Source organism: Oncorhynchus nerka, linkage group LG14 (assembly GCF_034236695.1).
Source record: "Oncorhynchus nerka isolate Pitt River linkage group LG14, Oner_Uvic_2.0, whole genome shotgun sequence".
Lineage (NCBI taxonomy): Eukaryota > Metazoa > Chordata > Actinopteri > Salmoniformes > Salmonidae > Oncorhynchus > Oncorhynchus nerka.
Window position 1 is genome coordinate 70,181,013 of NC_088409.1, and position 13,084 is coordinate 70,194,096.

Below are 13,084 nucleotides of genomic sequence, written 5' to 3' on the forward strand. Positions count from 1 at the left end.
GGAAAACCTGCAAAATCGGCAGTGTATCAAATACTTGTTCTCCCCACTGTATATGAGTGCCTCTTTGCTTGACATCATGGGAAAATCAAAAGAAATCACCCAAGACCTTCATAGTAGACCTCCACAAGTATGGTCCATCCTTGGCAGCAATTTCCAAATGCCTGAAGGTACCACGTTCATCTGTACAAACAATAGTACGCAAGTATAAACACCATGGGACCACGCAGCAGTCATACTGCTCAGGAAGGAGATGCGTTCTGTCTCCTAGAGATGAATGTACTGTGGTGTGAAAAGTGCAAATCAATCCCAGAACAACAGCAAAGGACCTTGTGAAGATGCTGGAGGAAACAGGTACAAAGGTATCTATATCCACAGTAAAACGAGTCCTATATCGACATAACCTGAAAGGCCGCTCAGCAAGGAAGCAGCCACTGCTGCAAAACCGCCATAAAAAAGCCAGACAAAGGTTTGCAACTGCACATGGGGACAAAGATCGTACTTTTTGAGAAATGTCCTCTGGTCTGTTGAAACAAAAATATAACTGTTTGGCCATAATGACCATGTTTGGAGGAAAAAGGGGGAGTCTTGCAAGCCGAAGAACACCATCCAATCCGTGAAGCACGGGGGTGGCAGCATCATGTTGTGGGGGTGCTTTGTTGCAGGAGGGACTGGTGCACTTCACAAAATAGATGGCATCATGAGGTAGGACAATGATGTGGATATATTGAAGCAACATCTCAAGACATCAGTCAGGAAGTTAAAGCTTGGTCGCAAATGGATCTTCCAAATGGACAATGACCCCAAGCATACTTCCAAAGTTGTGGCAAAATGGCTTAAGGACAACAAAGTCAAGGTATTGGAGAGGCCATCACAAAGCCCTGTCCTCAAGCCCATAGAAAATTTGTGGGCAGAACTGAAAAAGCGTGTGCGAGCAAGGAGGCCTACAAACCTGGGTTAGTTACACCAGCTCTGTCAGAAGGAATGGGCCAAAATTCACTTATTTACTTCCCACAAACTTATTGTGGGAAGCTTGCTACCCAAAACATTTGACCTAAGTTAAACAATTTAAAGGCAATGCTACCAAATACAAATTGAGTGTATGTAAACTTCTGACCCACTGGGAATGTGATGAAGGAAATAAAAGCTGAAATAAATTATTCTCTCTACTATTATTCTGACATTTCACATTCTTAAAATAAAACAGGCATATATACAGTATATATTTATTATTCTTTTTTATTTTTGTAAGCAGGTGGGGCCCTGCTGGGCTAAAGCAGGGAATTAGACATGAGACAAGATCAAGAAGATTTGCTACACTAAGATCTATCAAACTAACACAACACTACAAGCATGATAAAGCTTCAGTTTGTTTAACTGAGGCCTTGTAAATACAAAAGATGGAGGTATCTTCTGAGATAAGAGAAGGAAGCTGAAAACATCTGATGAAATGTAAGATCGTATCAGCGAGTGACTATCATGTGCATTTCTCAGTGATGTTTGTAAGAAAATACCAATGTACAATTTATTTTGCATTATAAAAGTATGATTTACTACATTAGAAATGCAGATTGTCACACCATAGTCTTTCCAGTGCTGGAATAATGATTTATAACCCTGATATGTTGGTTTTCAATAATAAAACTCAGCAAACATAAAAATTCTCGACATCTTTTTCCCATGAAACCGTGTTGGAATTTACGGGTCTTGGTGTTTTAAAGGTGTTTTAAAGGAGTCCAAGCAAAATCCTTGTGGGCACAGGTCCCAGCTCTTACTGCAACTTGTCTTTAAGTGAAACATGACTTTTCAACCCTGTTAACAGTGCTGCTATCAACTCTCAAGACAGCAGCTATACCACCCTGCATCTTTCTGTTGACTTTATTCTGAAGCAAAGCTGGTTTTGACCTGGTCAATCCCTGGATGGATTGCCTAGGCTAGCCTAAAAAGTTAGTTAATAATTACTTAGTTCTCATCAGCCTCTTTTCCACAAAGTACAGTAAGATCTTCTTATGCTCATCCTACGTCTTCTACTTCCAGGATTTGTAGAGTTTTAACCCAAGCAGCTCTTCAAGTCATAGTAATCCACTCTCTACTGGAAACCCCCAGTCCGTATCAAAGGCCTCCTGGATACGTCTTACTTCCCATGATGAATGAGTTGTTGATAATGCAAGATTAAAGACAAAATATGGGATTTGTGTTTCTGCTCAACGAGAGCCACACCACATAAGGTGATGGATGGGGCCAGGCTGGAGATAATCAATCCCTCTTAAAATTCATAGACATAGCTGTAGATGCAGGGACGGAGAAGCAGCCAAGACCTAGGTATTCTCACAACTCAACATTAGATTCTTCAGAAGAGCATTGACACAGTTGGTGCCAGACTGACACAAGTGTCAACGTTTGACATGCTCCTCAGAGAGACAGTTGGGCACATTGTCCTGTGTTACAAAGATCTGTAAGATTATATAGGTATTGATCTGGCTCCGGAAACTGAGCTCCAGAGTGACCATTTCCCACAATTCAGAGTCCCAAGGTTACTGAGGGAGGAAATCCCACTCCAGCTGCTGTTTCCAAGTGTCAGTTGATTCATTTTGCAGACCCAACATGGTACAGCTATCACTGCATTCACTTTCTGCAGGTCACTACAGTCTCCTAAGATCAGTTCGTACTGAGCTGTTTGCCTTTCACTGAGCTGATTATTCAATGAACCAGATCAATCAGTTTGGTTTAAAATTATTATTTGGGTTCCTGAATGTTATTTCATTAATTGCAGATTAAATATAGGGGTTAAATGATTTACAATATGATATCACCCTTTACTATTGTTCCAGTTAAGATTATATTATATTTGTTGGGAGCGAATGTAGGAAACATCTGCTGCCGACATAGCTTTAAGTTATTTAGTAATTCTTATGAAATAGTATCCTCATGGCAGTACTATACTCTGTTAGACAAGTTTGTCTTTAGAAAATTCCCAATTATATGTCAATACAATTTACAAAAGGAAATATATTAAGTGGATTTTTATTTAGGTGGGGCTACATTCTAAAATTGTATTTGTTATATATCACAAAATGAACAGTTTGTGAATGAAATTAATGACAATTAATGATGCAATGATTACCTAGACTCCTGTTGATTTAGTCAATGTGTAATAAAAAAAGTAGCCTTTGAGTATTCCACAGCAAGGATCATACTGGTGTGTTCTTCTAATCCATTTCCCTTGATTGTAAAACAAATGATGCCGAGCAATTTAAATCATCTGGAACTGAAAAAAATACCAAAAAATGATTGGGCCATATTTCTACTACAGGCTATGATTACCGTATCCTTGGTAATCTGATGCACATCTAATTTCTTTCCAGACTATATATAGAATAAACAACATATCACACTTTGTTGATTAGTCAGTGGTTAATAAAATAAGCATGACATAAAGTATGCAATAAAATAAAACATCAGATTCCTCAATAAGATTTTATGAGTTATTCCCAAGAGTCTGATCCCCTGCTCCCAAGAGTCTGATCCCCTGCTCCCAAGAGTCTGATCCCCTGCTCCCAAGAGTCTGATCCCCTGCTCCGGTTTCCACACTTCAATCAATGTATTTATCTAAAATAATTAATGTCCGTCATAATTATTTGCAGTGGTGTTTAACAATAAAGTGCTTTCTAATGACCTTCAATAAATGGCTTGGAGCACTGTCTTAGAATCACATTTTAACATCACTGTTAGTTATTCCATTAATTGCATTCTTTGCAACTTTCCGGTGCTGTGCGAAAAACACTTCAAAATGGAGACAAATTGGATATTTCTCTGTCAGTGTTGACTATACAAAACAAATCAAATAATTTGATTCAATCATTATTTGAGGGTAAAACATTGTTATATGTGACTGTTGACTTTGCACATGAGCAGCAAATGACTTTCATGTGGACGCAATGTTTTGCCACATGCCGTCAGAGCGGAATTCCATGACAACGCCAGAGTCATTCATCTGGGAAAGACTTCCCATAAACTCTGTGGAAGACACTATCAGCCTGGAATGACCTGCATCTGCAAACAAACACTAACAACCATAAGAATGTTATCAAACATTTCAATCAAGCAGGGAATTAGATAAGAGATTCTTAGAAGAAAGAGGATACTCTTTCAATCTCAAACCAGCTATAAAATGTTCCTTTCTCCTTTTAATGAATGGATTCTCTAATAATCTCTGAAGTTGTAATGTTTAATTAACATTGGCTTTGCATTCTCTTCCTCATTCAGGCTAATTCCCAATCACATCTAAATTAGCTTCCCATGCTAATGTCAGTCAGAAACCCTCTGTATCTTTTAAAAACAGTCCGTGACATCCACAAACTCAAAAAAAATATAACGCAACATTGAAAACATTTTTGGACAAGTGCAGGTAACATGATATCTCATAGTGTCTGCCCATATATCACATAAACTGGCTGCAGGTCATCTACAAGTCTCTGCTAGGTAAAGCCCCGCCCTATCTCAGCTCGCTGGTCACCATAGCCGCACCCACTCGTAGCACACGCTCCAGCAGGTATATCTCACTGGTCACCCCCAAAGCCAATTCCTCCTTTGGTCGCCTTTCCTTCCAGTTCTCTGCTGCCAATGACTGGAACAAACTGCAAAAATCTCTGAAGCTGGAGATTCTCATCTCCCTCACTAGCTTTAAGAACCAGCTGTCAGAGCAGCTCACAGATCACTGCACCTGTTCATAGCCCATCTGCATACAGCCCATCTATCTACCTCATCCCCATACTGTATTTATTTATTTTGCTCCTTTTGCACCACAGTATCTCTACTTGCACATCCATCTTTTGCACATCTACCATCAAAATCAAATCAAATGTATTTATATAGCCTTTCTTACATCAGCTGATATCTCAAAGTGCTGTACAGAAACCCAGCCTAAAACCCCAAACAGCAAGCAATGCAGGTGTAGAAGCACGGTGGCTAGGAAAAACTCCCTAGAAAGGCCAAACCCTAGGAAGAAACCTAGAGAGGAACCAGGCTATGTGGGGTGGCCAGTCCTCTTCTGGCTGTGCCGGGTGGAGATTATAACAGAACATGGCCAAGAAGTTCAAATGTTCATAAATGACCAGCATGGTCAAATAATAATAATCACAGGCAGAACAGTTGAAACTGGAGCAGCAGCACGGCCAGGTGGACTGGGGACAGCAAGGAGTCATCATGCCAGGTAGTCCTGAGGCATGGTCCTAGGGCTCAGGTCCTCCGAGAGAGAGAAAGAAAGAGAGAAAGAGAGAATTAGAGAGAGCATACTTAAATTCACACAGGACACTGGATAGGACATGAGAAGTTCTCCAGATATAACAAACTGACCCTAGCCCCCTGACACATAAACTACTGCAGCATAAATACTGGAGGCTAAGACAGGAGGGCTCGGGAGACACTGTGGCCTCGCCCAACGATACCACAGGACAGGGCCAAACAGACATGATATAACCCACTTTGCCAAAGCATAGCCCCACACCACTAGAGGGATATCTTCAACCACCAACTTACCATCCTGAGACAAGGTCGAGTATAGCCACAAACATCTCCGCCACGACACAACCCAAGGGGGGGCGCCAACCCAGACAGAAAGACCACGGCAGTGACTCAACCCACTCAATATTGCCATATTGTAATTACTTCGCCACCATGGCCTATTTAATGCCTTAACTCCCTTATTTGACCTAATTTGCTGTATATAGACTTTATATAGACTTTTTTCCTACTGTATTATTGACTGTATGTTTTGTTCATTCCATGTGTAACTCTGTGTTGTTCTATGTGTCGAACTGCTATGCTTTATCTTGGCCAGGTCGCAGTTGCAAATGAGAACTTGTTCTCAACTAGCCTACCTGGTTAAATAAAGGCGAAAAAAATAAAAATAAAATAAATAAAAATAAAGCGGACTTCAGGGAAGCAGGTCCACCTGAGTTCTTCAGTGATGCATGAATCACTAAGTGCCTGTTTAAATACCAGACAAGGGTTAAATAACTTACAATGATGAAGCTAGTAAAGTTAAAGTCATAGCTCATGAGGAGGACAGAGGGCAAGTCTCGGGAGGACTGAGCTACTGTTCTTATCCCCTTAAGTGTTTTGACCCATAAGCTTAAATCCTGTCAGCATATAAATAAGACGGATGTAGCCAAGGAGGGTGAAGTAAGGGGAAGTTACTAAAGTTGTCACGCCCTGACCTTAGAGATCCTTTTTATGTCTCCTTTTTATGTTTGGGTGGGGTGGGCATTCTATGTTTTGTGTTCTATGTTTTCTATATCTGTGTGTTTGGCCGGGTGTGGTTCTCAATCAGAGGCAGCTGTCTATCGTTGTCTCTGATTGAGAACCACACTTAGGTAGCCTTTACCCACCTGGGTTTGTGTGTAGTTGTTTACTGTTTATGTGTCTGCACCAGACAGAACTGTTTCATTCGTTCTCTTTGTTGTTTTTGTTATTCAGTGTTATTAATAAATCATGAACACTTAGAACGCTGCACTTTGGTCCACTTCTTCATGCAACGATGACCGTTACAGAACAACCCACCACAATCGGACCAAGCAGCGTGGTAACAGGGATCAGAGGGTGCAGGACTCCTGGACATGGGAGGAGATATTGGACGGACAGGGACTCTGGAGACAGGCTGGGAAACATTTTTGGGGGGCTGCCTCTCGTGCCTGCTGCGCTGCCTTGCCTCATATCGCCGCCTCTCAGCTTTCGATGCCTCCAGTTCTTCTTGCGGGCGGTGATATGAGGCAAGGCAGCGCAGCAGGCACGAGAGGCAGCCCCCCCAAAAAAAATGTTTGAGTTGGCTCAGGCGATAGACCTGAGCCAACTCCCAGTGCTTACCGGAAGCAGCGTGGTACTGGTCAGGCACCATGTTATGCGATGAAGCCCACAGTGTCTCCAGTGCGGGCTCATAGCCTGGAGCGCTACATGCCAGCCCCCCGCAAGTGCCATGCAAGAGTGGGCATCCAGCCAGGGTGGATTGTGCCAGCTCAGCGCTTTTGGTCTCCGGGGCACCGTTTCGGCCCAGGGTATCCTGCGCCGGCTCTGCGTACTGTGTCTCCGGGGCGCTGGGAGGGTTCAGTTCGCCCTATGCCTGCGCTCCGCCCATACCGGGCGAAAGTGGGCATTGAGCCTAAGGGAGAGGTGCGAGTGGTAAGCACCAGATCTCCAGTGCTCCCCCACAGCCCGGTTCGACCTGTGTCTGCACTCTGGAGGGGCTAAAGTGGGCATTCAGCCTGGAGGAGTGGTGCCAAGGCTGCGCACCAGAGCTCCAGTGCTCCCCCACAGCCCGGTTCATCCGGTGCCTCCACACACCAGGCCTCCTGTAGGTCTCCCCAGCCTGGTGGGCCCTGTGGCAGCTCCACGCACCAGACCTGTTTCGTTCGTTGTTTTTGTTATTCAGTGTTCAGTTTTATTAATAAATCATGAACACTTACCACGCTGTGCTTTGGTCCACTACTTCATGCAACGATGACGTTACAAAAGTTGCCTCCTGTTCTTGTTTATCAGGCTCAAGTTCAGGAAAATGTGTTTCCAAGCGCACCAGGTCGGCCATTACACAAGACTAAGAAATATGAGTGCCGATATACGTTTCCCGTTAGAACTATGAGCTTGCAGAGGAAGGATGTTCAGGGATCAGGGAGCCAGGCCTAGGGGATCTCAGTCAGACACAATGTGCTTCCAAACAATAACTTACAATAAAACTCAAAACAACAACCGTCCCAATACTAAATCAGAGTGTTGCTCTGGGGACCAATAATACTAAGGCATTGTGCTAGCATGGCTGGAGTCTGAGGCAGACAAGCGTGTAAGAAATGATTCCCGACAAAGGATGATTGGCTAAGTCCAGGTCAAAGACACACTTCAGTCTTTTCAACAGCAGAATACAGTGTACTATGGTCATGTAGATAAAAGCATTTTTTTTTTAAAATAATGCTGTATTTTCACTGCAATACATCATTTTGAAATCAACACCACTATCTGCCTCCAGTCACACACAGCCAAATTTGATATATAAGCACCAGGTGTAAAAGGAATAGAACACTCTGGATTCTTCTGCATAATAGGCTGCCACTGTGATGCTCTCTAGACAGATATTAATTTATTTTTATCAACCTAATTCAGGGCAGATTGCTGAAAATGGTTTGCAGATAGAATATGACTTTTTTTAAAGCTTTTTGTCTCTTCTGAAACACCAAATCAATGAAAGCCAGGAAGAGATGCTGGCACAACTGCTACCTAACTTTCTGTGATTATCTACAACATTTATTAAGTGATTAAAAGCAGAAAACTCAGAATAATGTTATACCCAGATGAATCGCTGAAATGCCATGCTCTCATCCTTTTGAACTCAAATACACTTACATGGAAAGCTGAATATGTAGTCATCTGAGCCCTCAGCTAAAGTATAAATTCTTCCTATTCCCACTCACAGTACACAGATTCAAAGTGGAAGCTGTGTCCATGTCAACTGTTATTCAGGACAAAAAGGCTATTCAAATGAAAATAATTCAATTTGTGGCTCAACCCCTTTACTTGTTTGATCCAAGTAGCTTTGTTGATCAATTGCTTGTCCAGAAAACATGCACTTATTGAAATCTTGTTATTAACAAAACGGAATAACAATGTCTCCAACCACATAAGATATTATTCTCCGCAGACATTGAGACATTCTGCATTCACAAGCAAAGTAACATTTTCGCAAGATGTTTCCCTCATGGCTAAGAGAACTGGGATGGCCTGATTTGGTTCATAACTTGCAACAACAAGTGACATCAGTGTCTGTCTTTTTGCTTAGAGAATGTTGGAGCTAGGGACACGTATGCAGTCATGGCTGAAACCAGACAGGGACAAATCGGAGAGGAAGGCAGAGGGGAACGGGGAGGGGGACAATTCCCCCACATAGAGACATTTTAATGTACCAACACATTACCTCGTCCAAACCACATTAAGTCTCTGGGTGGTACACATTCCTGGGACATGCTTTTCTGGTGACAACACCGGCATCATGACAGCACATCCTGGGACACCCAAGTAGATCAGTAGACCAAGGTTCGCCAGTCTTGTGTCAACTGACTTGATTCAATTTAGCAGTCTATATAACTTTTTGTGCCAGAAAATTATACTAACCTAACCTGATTCAATTGCTCTAGTCTGCAACCCTTACAACCCTCATATTATAACCCAGGCAGTGACACGACATGCAGATGAGGCAATGTGTTTGAGCAATGTGTCACAGAGGAACCGTAAAAACGTATCTGGAGAGGAAAACAGCCTTTTACACGCATCGTTGCAGCCTTCCCCTGGCAAGAATGACTGAAACGATTCCCTAGAATTCCAGAACTCTGACCTCCTTTCTGGAGGCAGATTTATGAGACTTGAGAGGGCATGTTAGGGGATACTGTACCCCGACAGAACATGGAAAAATGAGGTCAAAGAAGAATTTTCTCCACCCAAAAGTCAACACTAAGTACAACCTCAGAGTTCCAGGCTGACCGTCAACTGAATGAAAAGTATCAAACCAGAACCTTTATTAAATGCAAAAACAGATCTAAAAAGAATGAGTACCATATAAGAAGTGCAGGCTATCTAATGCACACCATGTATTGATCAAAGTCATGTCCCACACTGTTATCCTGGAAATGTCACGCCCTGATCTATTTCACCTGTCTAGTGCTTGTCTCCACCCCCCACCAGGTGTCTCCCATTTGTCTACTACCCCCTGTATATTTATACCAGTGTTTTCTATTTGTCTGTTGCCAGATCGTCTTGTCCCGTCAAGTCTTACCAGCGCGATTTCAGTTTTTGAGTCTGTCTAGTTGCTGTTTTCTGCCTTCCCTGAGCATTCTGCCTTCCCTGAGCCTTCCCTGAGCCTGACCATTCAGCCTTCCCTGAGCCTGCCTTCCGTTCTGTTCCTCATTGACTCTGCCCTGGATTACTGACCTCTGCCTGCCCTCCCCTTGTATAATAAATATTATGAGAACTGTACTATCCGCTTCCCGTGTCTGCATATGGGTCATATCCTGAGTCATGATAGGAAATGCAATCTGCTGATAATCAGAGCTTGTTTAAGACAAGATTGAGCACTCAATACAAAGAGTCTGTATCCAATCCACTACTGAGATGTGCATCTATGGGAAAACATCTGCCCTGAAATGACAGCAAAGAAGTGAAACTTTGAAAAACGAAAGAGATAAACTATGCACCATTCACCTGTCAAACCTCAGCATGTTCCCTGTCAAACCCACCAAGTGGAAGACAAGAGCCAGGTCGGGCTACACAACGTGTCTGCCATTTAATTGAGGAGTCAAAACACCATAGCCATTTCCTCATCAGCCAGGCCGCCTGTGATGCTTGGCTCACAAGCATTTCACTACACCCACAATAACATCTGCTAAATATGTATGTGTATGTAACCAATCAAATTAGATTTGATTTTGATTTAAAAGAAAAACACACCCCTGCCGATCTGCTGGAAACCTGTCGGTATGCAACGAGACATGATCTACAGGAGAGATTGCTCCCAGGCAAAACAGATCCTGAGCAGGAGCTGGGCGTGAGGCCCTTTTTCATTCCTCCACATAATCTTATTTTTGGCCTTGGGACATCGACCGGTTAATTTTTCATTCACACATCTGACTTGTTGTCTGAGCGTTATGGGAAATGTGTGGAGTGTTTAATAAGCTCAGACAGAGACGGTAGACAGATTTGGACGCCATGAAAATCCTATGCAGTTACAAAGGACCTTTATATCTTTGTATGTCTTGTGTCATTCCGCATTCTCTCAAAGGAGAGAGAGATAATGTTCATGAAAAGAAATCAACACTGTTTAAACAAGTTTTATGGAAGCTTTTCACTGAACGTCTTGGTGCAATTGCAAACTATACTGCCTTTGTTTATGGCTAGGCCCGGATTGATTTATAACTGGTATTATGGCTGATATATTTACTTTTAGGGAGTGGTGCTGAAGATGTAGCCTATTCATTACATTAATAGATCACTACAGACTGTTGCTGTTTGCCTGATCCCCCATGACCAGACGTCATCTATGGTAATTACCAAGTTATTTATGCTCCTGTGCTTCTGGAAGGCTTGCCAAGTTGCAATGATGATGATGTCATTAGCTATAGTGCTAAAGAGTTGCAGACGTATCCCTGGGTACATTTTCCTGCGAACAGACATAAAAGACCCCAGGAAAATGCTATAAATCTCTCCCTTTAGAAAAAAAGTTAAAAGCAACTTGTATACACAATGTTTGGAAATTTGTGAAACAAATAAGAGCTACAGTTACAACTGCAATTACATTATTTGGTATGTTATCAAAACTGTCCATGACTAAATTAAATAGGAGCATGGAATCATTACGGCACAATGTAACACAGAGTGATATATCACAGATATACAGTACAATATATCAAAGAGACATATTTATGGAGTCTAATTTATTTTTTGGGTTGTGTAATAACACTAATAGGTCACAGGCCTATGTTCTGAGATAGATATGATCAAATACTTGAACGTGTAGTTTAGGTCTCACAAAATCTGTTTCTTTGCCAGTTTCACTGACAAAGATAAAGCCTACTCCTGGACTCTGGTTGCTCCTGGACACTATGCTACGTTAAGTATCAGAAAGGGTCCTATGATGGATGTGTATGACCATGTAAACACCACAGGACTGATTTATGTGTTCATCAGTGAAAACATAGTGTGTAGTAAAAAGTTTTGTTATAACTATGCAAATAATATTTTTTATAATATATGATTATTATCATGTAGATCTGATATGTATTGTTAAACTACAGTGAACAGACCAGATCAGGCCACCAGAGATACCTTTGAACTCCCTCTGCCAGTTCCACAGCCTTCAATGAGTGGATAGATTTGCCATTAGGTGATGATGTCTGCTTCCAGAGCTCTTTGTTACAGTTTTTCTCAGTCGCTTTGGTGCATTTCTTAGATCAAAAGTGCAATTCTTGAAACTACTTGTACAAATTCCATATCATCTAGTCACTTGTGCACATCATTAAAGCGATTTCTTTTTCCTTTGAGCAAATTGCAATTGATAATGTACAAGTGTCAGCTTTTTTCCACATTATCAATTGCTCATGTCATGTTGATCAAAATGTAGTAGATGGTTCTCTATTGAATAGTCTTACCCCTCAAAACATCTAGGCATTAGTTCCTTGCATAAGCCATTACATGCAAAATTGTTGAACTATTTATCATAAACTGTCAAGCATAGTTTTACACATTTCTATTAGACCTTTTGTACAAAAACATGAATTGATGAATCGTGCAGGTGAAATTGACCCTCACTCATGAAGGAATGTAAAGTGTTAGTTCAACCAACAATCAACCAGTTGTCTAAATTGCTCAAAGGTGCATCTCATGAAGAATCAATTGGCAAGCATATATAGACAGACCACAACACAGAGTTGCAATTTTCCAATAATGGATGGACCAGGAAATGAACAGGGTCAACAGCCAAGAGGAGGAGGAAGAAGAGGAGCAAGGATGCGTGGTGGAAGGCAAAACAGAGGAAGAGGCAGAAGAAGACATAGGCTCCACCTGGCACAGCCAGAAGAGGACTGGCCACCCCTCATAGCCTGGTTCCTCTCTAGGTTTATAATCTCCACCCGGCACAACCAGAAGAGAACTGGCCACCCCTCATAGCCTGGTTCCTCTCTAGGTTTATAATCTCCACCTGGCACAGCCAGAAGAGGACTGGCCACCCCTCATAGCCTGGTTCCTCTCTAGGTTTATAATCTCCACCCGGCACAGCCAGAAGAGGACTGGCCACCCCATATAGCCTGGTTCCTCTCTAGGTTTCTTCCTAGGTTTTGGCCTTTTTAGGGAGTTTTTCCTAGCCACCGTGCTTCTACACCTGCATTGCTTGCTGTTTGGGGTTTTAGGCTGGGTTTCTGTACAGCACTTTGAGATATCAGCTGATGTATGAAGGGCTATATAAATACATTTGATTTGATTTAGGCGCATATCTGATGACATAAGGGCCACTATTGTAGACCATGTTGTCAATCATGGCCTTACAATGGCTGAGGCGGGT